The sequence below is a fragment of the Mus caroli genome, unplaced genomic scaffold, assembly GCF_978045245.1.
Source record: "Mus caroli unplaced genomic scaffold, Mus_caroli_1 scaffold_14, whole genome shotgun sequence".
In the NCBI taxonomy this organism is placed as follows: domain Eukaryota; kingdom Metazoa; phylum Chordata; class Mammalia; order Rodentia; family Muridae; genus Mus; species Mus caroli.
Window position 1 is genome coordinate 23104598 of NW_028227269.1, and position 14733 is coordinate 23119330.

General features: G+C 44.9%; 1 long non-coding RNA gene and 1 pseudogene across 4 annotated transcripts in view; both read left to right on the forward strand.

Annotated features, from left to right (window-relative positions):
- The window catches only part of LOC115032767 (uncharacterized), a 36210-nt gene extending 27142 nt beyond the window's left edge, over positions 1–9068 (forward strand). For 3 of the 4 annotated variants that reach the window (XR_003838388.2, XR_015045109.1, XR_015045110.1), the window contains exon 6: positions 8069–9068. This is a non-coding gene — a long non-coding RNA (uncharacterized LOC115032767). The remainder of the gene's footprint in view (positions 1–8068) is intronic. The other variant, XR_015045108.1, reaches the window with a different exon arrangement.
- Positions 6655–6996, forward strand: LOC110307314 (NADH dehydrogenase [ubiquinone] 1 alpha subcomplex subunit 5 pseudogene; annotated as a pseudogene).
- Positions 9069–14733: the final 5665 nt, after the last annotated feature.

Genomic DNA, 14733 nt, shown 5'->3' on the forward strand with positions numbered 1-14733 from the left:
ATCCTCCAACTGTCCTTAGCTTTCCCTTGGACTCTGCCCACAGCTGTGCAGGTACACTGTAGAGCTGGCAGCCTGGCCAGTCTCCTGCTTGGATCACTGTGAGTTCAACCTTACAGTGAGACAGGTCTCTCACTAAACCCGGAGCTTACACATTCTATTTGACTAGCTGTCCATCAAGCCTCCAGGGATTGAGCACTCTCTTCTGGGGCATGCTGCTGCTTTGATTCCCTATCTTGACTCATGCTTCAGTTATTTGTCCCATTTCTGTGACAAAATACCCATCAGAAACAGCATGGACTAGGTTTCACCTTGAGATCCAGTGCATCATGATGGGGAAGGCATGGCAGCAGGAGCATGAGGCAGCTGGTCACACTGCATCCACAGACAGGAAGCAGAGAGAGGTGAATGCTGGTGCTCAGCTCAGTTTCTCTTTTATATTTACTCTGTTCCCCTAGCTCATGAAGAGTGCTGCCCACATTTAGGGGTTGTCTTCCTATTTCAATTAATCCAGTCTTGAAACTCCTTCACAGGCAAGGTGATGCTAGATTCTATCAGGTTGACAATGCCATCACACACACTCTGTGTGTGTGTGTGTGTGTGTGTGTGTGTGTGTGTGTGTGTGTGCTTGTTGTTGGGTGTGGTGGGAGCATTTTAGTGACTTTATCTTTTCCCCTTGGGTCATTCTTGCCACCTGCTCCAAGGACTTAGAGCACACATTATGACAAATCCCCAAATCTCTTTGAGTCATACATTTGGGACTGAGGGGATGCCCACTGTGGGTCTGTGGACCAAGGTACTCTGAGCCAGATGTAGCCAGGTCTTTCTTTAAACCATTCCCTGCATATTTCCATCTTAGCCAGGGATTCAGTCACCAGTGGTATCACATAATGTCTCAGGTCTCCAGCTGCTGGTGTCTTCTCAGATCCTGTGCCTGGCAGTCCTCAAACTGTCCGCATCACTCCTTTCTTCAGGATGCCATCGCCTGTTTAAATGACTGCGGAGGATCAATGAAAACCATCACTATATACCCTTGCTGTGGTCTAGGGATCACTCCTTTGGAGACTTCACTCCGCAGATTCTGGGTCTGAAAACTGCCCAGGTTCAGGCACCAGGTCCAGAGCTGATGCTTGACTTTTTATTGGGCAGATTTTTTTAGCCTCTTGACCATTTCCCCCCTTGGAAAAAAGTATTTTGGGGTATGTAGATTTGAACACTGCATTCTTTGGCTGTCTAGATCGTAGTCCTGGGTGTGCCTCTGTGTTGTTCCTCCTTGAAGGGCTTTTCTGACTACTACTCCAGACTCCGTGCCCATTGTAATGGTACCCGCTTCACTTCAAAGTAAATGTGACACTGGCTTCCATTTAGGGAGTTTTGTTCTGTAATGCCAGATGGCCAGCACTGGTGGTGTTTTTTTGAGCAGCGGTGACTTCTTCACCAAGTTCATAAGTGGAGTGGTTTATGACACTGAAGGACATTCTTGGTGTCTGAGAAAATAAATCTGAATTTGATACACAGCATGTCATTGCTAGGTAAGATGGCATGTACCTGTGATCCTCATACTGACCAGCCAAGGCAGGGGGAATCCCTGGGGCTTGATGGCCAGACAGTCTAAACAAGTCAGTGAGTTCCAAGTTCAGTGAGAGACCCTGAGTCAAAAAATAAGACGGAGTTCGATTGATTGAGAAAGACACCCGAGGTCAGCCTCTGGCTTCCACATGTGTGCACATGCACATCCCCACACGCGTAGGTGCCCCGTCCTCATACCCAAAGAACACACTTTGTTTTCTGACCTACAGTTTTCACCTATAGTGAATGTCTGCCCTAAAATACTATGAACCTGGGTCCTTTCTTCTTCTATTGTCTAGATAGCTTCCTGGTTTCTACCTTACCCACTGGACATCATTGCTCTCAGTTCTTCCCCAGTTCTTTGTCAGACACCCAGTGTCATGCAGGAGACCTGTGTTGATCAAGTCTCTCTGCTTCAACCCTATGATCTTCCCCTTTTGACCCAGTGCCCTCAGCAGCCATGCCTGGTCTGAATGCTGCAGCCAGGCCTTCCTTGAAGTCTCTCTCTCTCTCTCTCTCTCTCTCTCTCTCTCCCTCCCTCCCTCTCTCTCCCCCCCCCCCCTCTCTCTCTCTCTCTCTCTCTTCCTCTCTCCCTCTCTCCCTTTCATTGTAGGAGGTCCCAAATCAACATTTGTTCACCCTAATTTGGTAGTTAGAAATGTAAAATAAAATAAATTCCAAGTTTTCCTTTCCCAGCCCCGGCTCCCAGAATGACCACTCTGAGACTAATTTTTTATTATTAAGTGCCTAGACCATAAACTCTGGCTCATTCCCTGAATAGCTCATAATTTATTTAAGCGATTCAAACTATTCTATGTCTACCACTTGGTTAGTTACATCTTCTTCAGTCCTGGCCCATCTGGGACTGAAGTTTCCTTAGCATCTTCCTCAGGGGCTCTCTCAGCGTCTCCCTCTCTCACTATTTCCCAGAATCCTCTCTCTTCCTGCCAGTGTCTTACCTTCTATTTCCTGCTTCAGCTCATTGGCCATTGGCTTTTGTATTGGTAGGTGCTTCTTATGAGAGATTGTCTGTGCATAGAAACTCTTGGTCTTTTTTACCTTTGCTAGTGGATGACCCACTCTAGTCCTTAGAATGACCTCTTTCCATCTCTTCACCAACATCCAGGGGGTCTTGTTCTCTGCAGTGTGTATGTTTCCTCCTCTGTCTCTGGGTTCTGCTTGTCCCATTATTGGGAAGTGCTAACAGTTGCAGCCAGATGAGGGTGTCCAGTATGGCATCTATCCTAGCATTGGGGTCTTTGCTGGTATTGCCCTATATACAATGCCATTGAGATGGCAATTTCTACTTGTCTCCCAAAAGGCAGGGCTGGATACCTTAGAATTATGAAAAAGAGGCCTCTACTCAGACCTGTTCTGGTAAAGAGACCAGGATATGTGGGCATTCTATTCTCTAACACTGCTGTGAAACCCACATATGTCTGTGGAGAGCTGGGTGTGTCTCTTGCTTGCCCTGCCAAGGGGAGGACTTGCCTGAGATTTGGCAGATGTGGGGAGCTGAGGCTCAGAAGATCACTAGCCAGGGGAGAGGAGCCTCTCAGGAGCTAGGATCCTAAAACTCAAATGCACTGTTTGAAAAGATAGGAGTGGCTAAACTGTTAAATAGAGATAAAGACACAAGTTGAAGAGCCAACTAAGTTGATATAGCCGTCTTGTCTCATAGAAATTGTCATTTATTCAAGAGATTTTAGAAAGCATACAATCTTTATTTCACCAACAAGTTAATAAATAAGGCCACACTACCATCTAACCACTTAGTTATAAGACATCTTCATATTCTAACAGGACACCTGTCCATATACACTATTTTTCCCTTCGCCTCCCCTCCCCTCCCTCTCTCCCTCCTTCCCTCCCTCTCTTCTCTCATTCTCAGTTTCCCTCCCTTATTCTTCCCTCTATCTTTCCTTACCCCTCTGTTTCTTCCTTTTCTCTTTCCAAACCCCTCTTCTCCTTTATTTTCTCTCTTCCTTCTTTCCTCGCTTTCCCTTTCCCCCTTTCTCTCCTTTTCTTCAGTATTCATTGATTTCCCACCCCATGGCAGGCTTTAATTTAGGGAGCACAGAACAGGAAGGGGGCTTTTTGTCTCTTCAGTGTGGGGTTGTCTGCCAGAGGCTGAGATTTCCAGATGTGCCCTGTCACATGCCTCTCTGTACCTCCAGGCTTCTTCCCTGCACATGTGAACGGCCAACAGGCTTCAAGGTCTCTGGATGCTTGCTCTGAGATGTGCGTCTGTAGACAACTTTGTTGCTTTGAGAGCATCACAGTGTGTACTTTCATAAACTAAGACCCTATGGCAGCAGTTCTCAATCTGTGGGTCTCCATCTCCTTGGGGGCAGACTTAACTTTTCACAGGGGTAGCCTACAATCATCCGAAAACACAGACAACTACATTAGGATTCATAACAGTAGAAAAATTATAGATAAGAAGTAGCTATGAAATTAAATTATGGTTGCAGTCACCACAACATGAAGAACTGTATTAAAAGGTCACAGCATTAGGACGATTGAGAGTCATTGCCCAATGAGGTCACAGATAGTCTAATGTTCATTGAGATGTCCTTATGTTATGCAAGGCATTGCATATTTACATTAATTTTAAGAATACTAGTTAGTATTTTAGAGTGTGTTGCTGAACAAGTAGAGTGTAAATGAACCAAATGTGAATTTAGACTTGGATAGGTGTTCCTGTGTCTCAGTGATTTCCAGCATGTTGCCTGCTAAGGCATTGTGGGTATGAAATGTTACCAACTGCATATGTTTCTTTACATTAAAAAGATGCTTCATTATGGAAAACTCATACTTTTAGCTTTATCCTTTCTGCAGGAAATCACAGAGAAGCAGGCAGAGGAGCTGTTTCTATGCAAAAGTCAATGCATATAGTAATTAATCTTTTGTTTGCCTGAAACTTTCACACTCACAATGTTTAATTTCCACATCCCCATTCCTGTTCCTTTGTCACGGAACAGTGGTGCTGCCACAGTTAATTAGGCAGCCTAGATGCAAGGTTGGGAGACAGTCTGGCTGCCCCCTTCTTTTAAAGTGCTCACTGGAACCAGAATTCCTGTTTCCACTCATTCTGGCCTCACCATTGTGGTTCATCTCATCCTTTGCTTTCTCTTCAACCTTGGTGCTGTGCCTGGACACCACAGTGTAGGCATGGGGTACCTTTAGGCTTTCCACGGTCAGAATTGATGTTTGTAAACAGTCCTTTAGGGACAGATTTTAAAAATGAAAATAACAGACAACAGAAGTGTTGTTCAAAGGGCCTCCCTTGGGAGTAGATGTCTGGCCACATAGCTCAAAATGACCCAGCAATGTCTGAGGCATTTGCTTTTCTCTCCTGTGTTTCTTGAAGATTTACTTTGGAGCACATTCCTTTAATTAAGTTTTCCCAACTCTAGAAAGCAGACAAGCTTGTTTATCATCCTTGGGAAAGTAATGACCCAAGCCAGGACCAAGGCTCCTCCCCAGGGTGTTTGACCCATGACAAGATGGGAGCCTCACATCCCAGTGTTTGATGTGGGTTGTACATTTGGGGCTCTGTTGCAAACTCAAATACATAAACAAAAACAAAACAAAACAAAACAAAACAAAACACCCCCAAAACCAAAAGAACAGCCAATTAACAGAGAGAATGAGTAAAAAGAGGTGTATGTAACCTAGCAACTGAGACCCGATGGGACTTTCTTCCAGTAGGCCAACTTAATTAGCTTCCCTATAAAGACTACAGCCTTTCCTTCCTGAGGAATCAGTCTGCTTTGGTGTCAGTGACTTCATCCCAATGGTGACAGAGGCTGGATGTTGTTGGTCATGAGAATAAACACTTAAAGATAAATTGTTAAGGGCTGCCAATGGTAGAATACTTCCCTAACACACAGGAAGTCCTAGAGCATCAACCTTCCTGATGTTGTGACCCTTTAACACACTTCCTCATGCTGTGGTGAACTTCCCCACAATCATAAAATTAGTTTCATTGCTACTTCATAAGTGTAATTTTGCTACTGTTGTGAATTATAGTGTACATATCAGCATTCTCTGATGGTCTTGGGTAACCTCCATGAAAAAGTCATTTGACTCCAATGGGGTCACAACCTACAGGTTGAGAACCACTGTCCTAGAGCCAATGTTAAGTACCACAAAACTGGGGATGGTAGTACATGATCATAATTGCAATAACTGGGAGGTGGAGGCAGAAGGATATAAAGTTCATGATCATCTTCCTCTATCTAATAAGTTTAAGGCCAGCATGGGCTACATGAGACCCTCCCTGTCGTTAAGAAGAGGGAGAAGGAGGAGGAGAACAGGAGGAGAAAGAGGAGAAGGAGGAGGAGGAGGAGGAGGAAGAAGAAGAGGAGGAGAACAGGAGGAGAAAGAGGAGAAGGAGGAGGAGGAAGAAGAAGAGGAGGAGAACAGGAGGAGGAAGAGGAGAAGGAGGAAGAAAATGAAAAGAAGAGGAAGAGGAGGAGAAGGAGGAAGAGAAGGAGGGGGAAGAGGAGTAGGAGGAGAAGAAGAAGAAGAGGATGAGGGGGAGAAGAGGAGGAGGAAGAGAAGAAGAAGAAGAAGAAGAAGAAGAAGAAGAAGAAGAAGAAGAAGAAGAAGAAGAAGAAGAAGAAGAAGAGGAGGAGGAAGAAGAAGAAGAAGATTGAAGTTTCTACTGATGTCTTGATAAATCATCCACCTTGGAGGCTAAAATCCTCAATTGGTTGGTTACTTTGTCTAAGTTCTAAATATCTAAAGTCTGTGACAAGTGCCAGTTACCAGTCAGGATCAAGTGCTGCAAGTTCTCAGGAGGATCTTGGTGGGATTCCTTCCCAGACTCCTCCACCTTTGGGTGGCAGCTGTCATTCCTTGACTTGTGGTTGGATTGCTCCAGGCTCTTCCTCCATAGCCACATTATTTCTCTCTAGCCTCATCTGCCAAATCTCCCCTCCCACCTTCTGCCCTGCACCCTTCTTTCAAATGGTCACCTGAGAGAGCATTTAGGGCCTCTACTGATAACCCTGAATAAATGTCTTGTGTCAGGCATTAGTCATCCCTGACAAGTCCCATAGAAGGTGACTGGAGACTGTTATGGTGAGTTTGCTGAAGAAGACTACTGGCCTGGTGGGACTGGCTGTGTGTGATTCTCCACATGAGAGGCTAACAATATTGTATGCACAGGTTCTTCATCTTCTGAAGCACTCCCCTAAACACACAGTCTATAGAAAACACATGGAACAGATCACCAATGAGAAACTGGATATGGTTAAAGCAGAACCAGATGTTAAAAAATTAGAAGACTTGCTTCAGGGTGGTGAAATAGAAGAGGTGATTCTTCAGGCTGAAAATGAGCTAAGTCTAGCAAGAAAAATGTTGCAGAGGAAGCCATGGAAGCCATTGGAGGAAGAGCCTCCTGCTGATCTGAAAAAATAGCCAAGATGATCACAGTGTTTGGTGGTTGATGTGAATTAAATGTGTAATTAAATGTTCTGTGATGCTAAAAACAAAAAACAAAAAACAAAAAACCCCCCAGGTGACGCCCCGTGACACCCATAGGGGCTAAGAATTGGACTTAGATGTGTTTTGTGGGGTGGAGAATTATTTTGCCTACTGAAAATGGCTCACACTGTTGGTGTTGACTGTCAATCAAGAGTGATGAAGAGCTTATGGTCATTATTACAGTTAATGCTTTTATTCTGGTGGATATTGGACACTAAAGCAGTGCTGTGGGCAGGGACCTTCCTTGTTGTGTTTGCAGGAAGGGCAACACTGGCTTTGTCTACTGTAGTAGCTCTGTGCTCTGATGAACATCAGCTCTTACAGGTGGCATTTGGAAAGTTGTCTACCTTGCTTGCTGTGTGTGGATGGATGGATGGATGGTCTTTGGTGCAGCTGTCTCTGGGGATCTCTCTTTTACCTGCTTTCCATATCTTTGAGCCATGGATTGATTATGTGTTGTTCTGTCTTCTTTAATGCTTCTGGGGGTCTCTTGGAATTTAGAATGCTCAAAGGCTAGCCCCATTTTGGGAGCCTCTTATCTTCATGTCAGCAGTTCCTTTAGGCTGTTAAAGGACTCATCCACCTGGGAGCTACACGCCTAGTCCTTTGCTTGCTGGGACACCTTCCATGTCGGTCCTTGAGGTTCTCCTACTTGACCTTCTCCTGACTCTTGTTTTCTTCCCATTTTCTTCTGTCTTATGGAGTCTAGAAGGTCTTTGTCTATCCCGATGTGGTTGTATTCCTGGCTTTTAAACCACACTGTGTTACATAAGATCCAAAAGTGTACTTCTACAGCCGGGCGTGGTGGCGCACGCCTTTAATCCCAGCACTCGGGAGGCAGAGGCAGGCGGATTTCTGAGTTCGAGGCCAGCCTGGTCTACAAAGTGAGTTCCAGGACAGCCAGGGCTACACAGAGAAACCCTGTCTCGAAAAACCAAAAAAAAAAGTGTACTTCTGTGGATAAATCACAAACACTTGTTCCTTTCTTCTTCTTTACCTTTCCGAGGAACCAGGCCTGCTGGAAGACATGGCTGCCTCTACATCTAGCCACTTGAATCAGGAGAGCTTTATGAGGAATGCCATTGGAAGCCACTGTGGTTAAACAGAAGTATGGAGAGAGGAAGTCTCCCTGGCCATCATGTTGATCTTGACTGTGTATTTCACGAGAGTCCCAGTTTGACCTCTTCTCAGTCATCTGATTGCATCATCTGCTATCAAATGTCCACACCCGAGCCGCTTGGGCCAAAGGAAACCCTTCAGTGTTTGGCATGTGACTTTCTGTTATCTCCACCTGGAAGGCCTAACTATCTACACTTTCATCCTTCTTTCACAGGCACTAGCCCTAGTTTCTTTGCTTTTGGAAAAAAAGAAAAATCACAATCAGTATTTATCTTGAAACTACTATCATGCATGGTAGAAACTAGCAGAAGACCTAAAAGGCAATATGTGGCTTATAATTTCATAAAAATAATGGGAAGCTTCTATGTGGAAGAAGGTTAAGGCTTCAGGAATGGAGGGAGAGATACCATTTGGGGATTGAAATAGTGACTTTGTGAAGCTAGTGCTCTTTCCAAATAATCCCCTTGGCAAATGCAATCTAAAGCCAAGGGTTTTGAATATGGAGTCCCTAAACTACCACTGAAGTGTTATGTACAAAGACGAAGGGGAGAAGAGCGAGCAAGATGATTGATAGAGGAGGAGAGCTAGCAAGATGATAGAGGAGGATGGGAAAGGCTCCACACCACAGCTTCGACCTTAAGTTCACAAAACAGTAGGCTTTTTGACAGAGTGGTGTGTAGTAAGGCTGGACAGGTGAATGAAACCCAGAGGACAGGGATATGGAGGGACAGCAAAAGAAATGCTTAGGAGGCCAAGACAGAAGTTCTGACTTACAGGGCATGGTGGCACATGCTTTTAATCCCATCATTGGAGAGGCAGAGGCAAGTGAATTTGAAAAATGAACTAAAGGCTAGCCCATGTTGCAAAACAAGTAAATAAAAACAAAACAAAACCCAACCAACCAAACAAAAATTTCTGATCATTCACCAATATCTTCTTTTTGGAAAATACTATCACAATGAACTCAGATCACACACAACAACTATCCCAGATTTCATGCTAGACCTAAACAGAACACTGTAGAACTTGACAAGAAAACATGAAGAGAGTTTTCTTACATAGGTAAATATGGAGCACAGTCAAGGTCATAGCCAAGAATAACCCCTTTAGTGACTATTGAGGTTATAAAATGCTAATTTTAACCAGCACCAAACATTTTTTTTTCTAGAAAGAAGTGCTTTATTTGGGACTCACAGTTGCAGAGGGTTAGAGTCCATGACCATTATGGTGTGGGGCACAGCAGCAGCTGGGCTGGTGCAATAGCCGAAGGCTCACACTTCTATCCTTAGGCACAAGGTGGGGGTGGGGAGGGAGGGAGGAAGAGTGAATGAGCAAACAAGTGAACAAACTCTAAACGGAAATGGTACAGACGTTTGAAACTTCAAAGGCTTGCCCACAATGACACACCTCTGAATCCTTCCCCAACAGTCCCACAACAGAGGAACAAACATTCAAATATATGAGCCTATGGGGGCCATTCACTTCCAACCAACATACCTTCCTTTAAGCTTCCAAGTTCCATACGTAAAAGCAGAAGACAGCTGAGGTGAGGACTCAGTGGGTAAAGAGTTTGCTGTCCAAACATGAAGATCTGAGTCAGATCCCCAGTGCTAACATAAAAGCCAGGCACAGAGGTGGGCACCTCTAACTCCAGCAATGGGAGTGTGGCCACAGCTGGATCCTGAGAGTCAGTGGCTGGCCAGACTTTGCAAAATGATATGCTCCAGGTTCAGAGGACACATGCTCCACTATGTTCATAGCAGCCTTATTTATAATAGCCAGAAGCTGGAAAGAACTCAGATGTCCCTCAACAGAGGAATGGATACAGAAAATGTGGTACATTTACACAATGGAGTACTACTCAGCTATTAAAAAGAATGAATTTATGAAATTCCTAGGCAAATGGATGGGCCTGGAGGGCATCATCCTGAGTGAGATAACCCAATCACAAAAGAATTCACATGATATGTACTCACTGATAAGTGGATATTAGCCCAGAAACTTAGAATACCCAAGATACAAGATACAATTTGCAAAACACATGAAACTCAAGAAGAACGAAGACCAAAGTGTGGGCACTTTGCTCCTTCTTAGAATTGGGAACAAAACACCCATGGAAGGAGTTACAGAGACAAAGTTTGGAGCTGAGACGAAAGGATGGACCATCTAGAGACTGCCACACCTCGGGATCCATCCCATAATCAGCCTCCAAACACAGACACCATTACATACAGCAACAAGATTTTGCTGAAAGGACCCTGATATAGCTGTCTCTTGTGAGGCTATGCCAGGGCCTGGCAAACACAGAAGTCGATGCTCACAGTCAGCTATTGGATGGAACACAGGGCCCCCAATGGAGGAGCTAGAGAAAGTACCCAAGGAGCTAAAGGAGTGGAACAACAATATGAAGTAACCAGTACCCCCCCCCCCGCCCCCCAGAGCTCATGTCTCTAGCTGCATATGTATCAGAAGATGGCCTAGTTGGCCATCATTGGGAAGAGAGGCCCCTTGGTCTTGCAAACTTTATATGCCTCAGTACAGGGGAAGGCCAGGGCCAAGAAGTGGGAGTGGGTGGGGAGTGGAGGGGAGGGTATGGGGAACTTTTGGGATAGCATTTGAAATGTAAATGAAGAAAATACCTAATTAAAAAAAAATAGAAGCCACTGCTTTCAAGGGAAATCATGTAAGCAAAGTTCAAAATACAGTAGAGATTAAAGAGGAACTCCCTGGGACTGGAGGGATGCACCTACGGTTAAGAGTGGCTTGCTGCTCTCGCAGAGGACCAGAGTTCAGCTCTCAACCTCCACCTTGGGCAACTCACAACTGCCTATAACCACAGCTCTGGGGGTTCTGGTTCCCTCTTCTAGTCTTCAAAAGCACCCAGACACACATGGCAAACGCTCACAAAGACAAACACACATACACATAAAAAATATTTAAAGGGAGTCCCCTGAGCTAAAGCTGAAACCCCATCACCCTCCCTCACCACACACAGGCCTATGAGAGGAACATGGAGCAGCTCAGAGAATAGAAGGAAGCTTCTCGCTAATCCACCCTCCTCACTTTACAAATCAGACCTTGAGAGCCCTGTCTCTGGTTCTGCTGTGAGTTCTTGCTAGTTGCTAACAGTAAGCCAGGAGAAAGAGGCAATGAGGATGGGTACCACATCTGAACTTGGAAAGAACAGATACTCGGTGGAAAGTTCCTGGGAACCCTGTCTGGGCACTGAGATGTTCCTATCCAAGCCAAAAGTCACAACCCTCCTTCATCTCCAGAAACTCATTGTCGTTCATGTCAATGTGCCAGGGCCACATGTTGACAGTCACTCATGTCAGCACAATCACTGTCAGAATCCCCACATCTCCTTCCTCAGATGCCAGAGGGACCGTCACCATGGCTGAGAAGACTCAATCCACCCACGTGAAAGTGGGTCTCCTCATACCTCGAAGGTGTGCTGGGCACTGCATCTTGCGAGAGTATCCAGGAACGAGCTTCCGGAGAGCAAACGTTCTTAAGACTCAACAAATGGAAAAACCTGCAGGTTGAAAAGGAGGGAGGAGAGGGAGAGGGAGAGGGAGAGGGAGAGGGAGAGGGAGAGGGAGAGGGAGAGGGAGAGGGAGAGGGAGAGGGAGAGGGAGAGGGAGAGGGAGAGGGAGAGGGAGAGGGAGAGGGAGAGGGAGAGGGAGAGGGAGAGGGAGAGGGAGAGGGAGAGGGAGAGGGAGAGGGAGAGGGAGAGGGAAAGATGCTGAGACAGAGAGACACAGATAGAAATGGATAAAGGACATGAAGAATTGGGCAGACAGAAAACAATGTCTAATAATATAGACATTGGTGTTCAGCTTCACTAACAGAATCAAACTATTTAGGAAAGTAAGATTAAAAGTAATGGAAGTTGACAAAAATTTAGGTATAATGGCTTCAATTGTTCACATTAAGGTGGGGAGATGGGCACCAATTACCCATTGGAGAGAAGAGGTTTAGATTTGGTGCCTCATTGGTCATTTTCTAGTAATGAAAAAAAAAACGCACTCTACAGTACCATTTCTAGGAATATAGTTTGGGAAAACACTGCTACATGTGCATGAAGACACAAGGATGGAGAATTGATTGCAGTATTATTGCAATAAAAAGTTCCTTTCATGGTGTGTGTGTGTGTGTGTGTGTGTGCATTGTTGTTACCAGATGGAAACCTACACAGTTAGTAAAAGGACTTCAGTAGCTCAGTCTATGTTAAAAGGGGGACATTTCAGAACCGAAGTTGCAAAAGGACAAGAGAAGAAGGTTGATCAGGATGCTTAATGTGACATCTGTGCAACAAAGCCCACATAAAACAATGTCTTCTATTGTTTATGGAGACAGATGTGTGCATGTGGCCAGGTGGGGAGTTGCTCCCCAGAGAAGTTGGGGTGACTGGATGGGTAGGGGTCTCTATTCATGTACATGCAATCCCTCCTGTTTTCATCTGTCTCCCTTTCTCTTCCTTTAATAAGAACAAAAACCTAAATGCGTAAAAAATTCAAATATGGACACAATAGTGATAGCTGCTAATGTTAGGTGTCAAGAATTTGGGTGTAGTATATGGCAATCCCACCCTGAACACACCCCATCCAATGTCATCTTATCTCTAAGCCAATCAAGGCATGGCTAGTCATGTGGTTGGGAGAATATGGTGAATCTGTAATGTTTCTTTTACTTTTCAGTATTTAAAGCATCCTTAAAATTAATAGTGCCAGGAACACTCACATAAAATAGGGTGTGTGTGTGTGGAGAAATCTCTTGAGAAAATGGAGCTGTGACTTGAAATTGTGGTACATGTGTATCTCTGTGCGTGTTTGTGTGTGATGGTGTATTTTTGTTTGTGCGCATGTATCTGCAGGTGCATGTATACTCTTCTGCACACGAGTGTCCTGCTCTATTGCTTTCTACCTTATTACCTCTAACTAGGGCTTTTCACTGAACTTGAAGCTCCTGTTTCAATTACTGTCTGATTAGCAAGCTTCCGGGATTCCTACTTCTGCCTCCCAATCATGTAGAGTCACACTTGGCTGTACATGATTTTTACTTGGATGGCAGGATTCAAACTTGGTTCTCATGTTTGAACAGTGAGTGTTCTTACCTGCGGAGCCATATCTCCACCCCATGGCTTATAATTTTAATAATACCTGAGTCCCTGAGCCTCAAGTCTCCTCCTCTGAGCTCTGTGTTTTCCATCAATCTCTCTAGATATCTGTTCCTCCTGGTGAACCTATACACTATTGTCCAGGATGCTATTGTCTTGTGTAACTTGCTTTGTCAAAGGATGTCTACAATGCCTGGGAGGTTAATCTATCCTTCTCCCAATAGACGTTACATCTCCATCAAATTCCTTCCACTGCTAGGGCTCTGCTAGCGACAGCAGTGAAGGACTGCTCCCAGTGCACTGATCTGCAGAGCTCCTAGAACCCCAGAGACCCCTTGTAAAGAAGAAAGAAAATCATAGTCACCAAGTGAGGTATGCAATGCATTCTGTACACACAAACACACATCTGGGAATCTACCTCTCTAGGCATGTAGTTCTGAGTGTATAAAGCCAAGCATTTCCCAATGAAGCACACACCAGCCTGAAGAGCACACATTTTTGGCTTGGGATGTTCCTTATTCAGATTTCTATGTCAGGGTGTGGAGGAATTTAACTCTTGTGAGCTGAGCAACTCTGCTCTCCAGCAGGGCCCTCTGTGTTGTGTCCGGCCAGCGGCTCACATGTCTGGGTTCTGTTCTGGAAAGGCATCTTGGAATCTGGAAGAGAAGAGTGGGGCTAGGCGGTGTGAGAGAGAGATGAAACCAAGACAGTCAGTCTGATCAAGGTTCAATTTTACTATTTCCGACACTCAGTTATGAAGCAGGGGAAGGGGCCGGATTCCCGCCAAATCATCTTGGAGTAAAGTTGCAGGTGAACACGTGATAGCTCCGGAACAGATAGTTGGCAGGCAGCGGCAGTGGGAGTGGCAGGATGATAGGGCTGCAAGCTCCACCCTATGCTCTCTAACACTGAAACCTGAGCAAACAGGTTTCAGGCTGGGGAGGGGAGGTTACACTCTGTTGGGACTTTTCTGGAGCTTCCAGTCATTCCCTTCGATGTTGTTTGGGTTTGATTTCCATTGTGGATCACCATGCAATTGAAGAGATACTTCATAGGGTCTGAGTTCAGAGCCTGTTGCCCCCATATATCTAGACTGTGTGCCATAAAACCTTACCACACTGACATTATGGGGAATACCCAGGACTGTCGAGAGGGGCATATTTTATTACAGGTTCTGTATATTTATATGTTTGTGAGTTTGTGTTTGCATGTGAGAGTGTATATTAGTGAGTATGTATATATGTATGTATGTAGATTTCTCTGTGTGTGCTTTTTATTATATTTTGTAGATTTGTAAGTATGTATGAATGTATTTGTGTGTTTGTTTGCAAGCACATTTGTATGTATGTGTGCACCTACTGTGTGTGTTAGGTTTGTGTTGGTGAGTGCATTGTGTGTGTGTGCTTACCAAATTTTAACAGGTAGCCATAGTA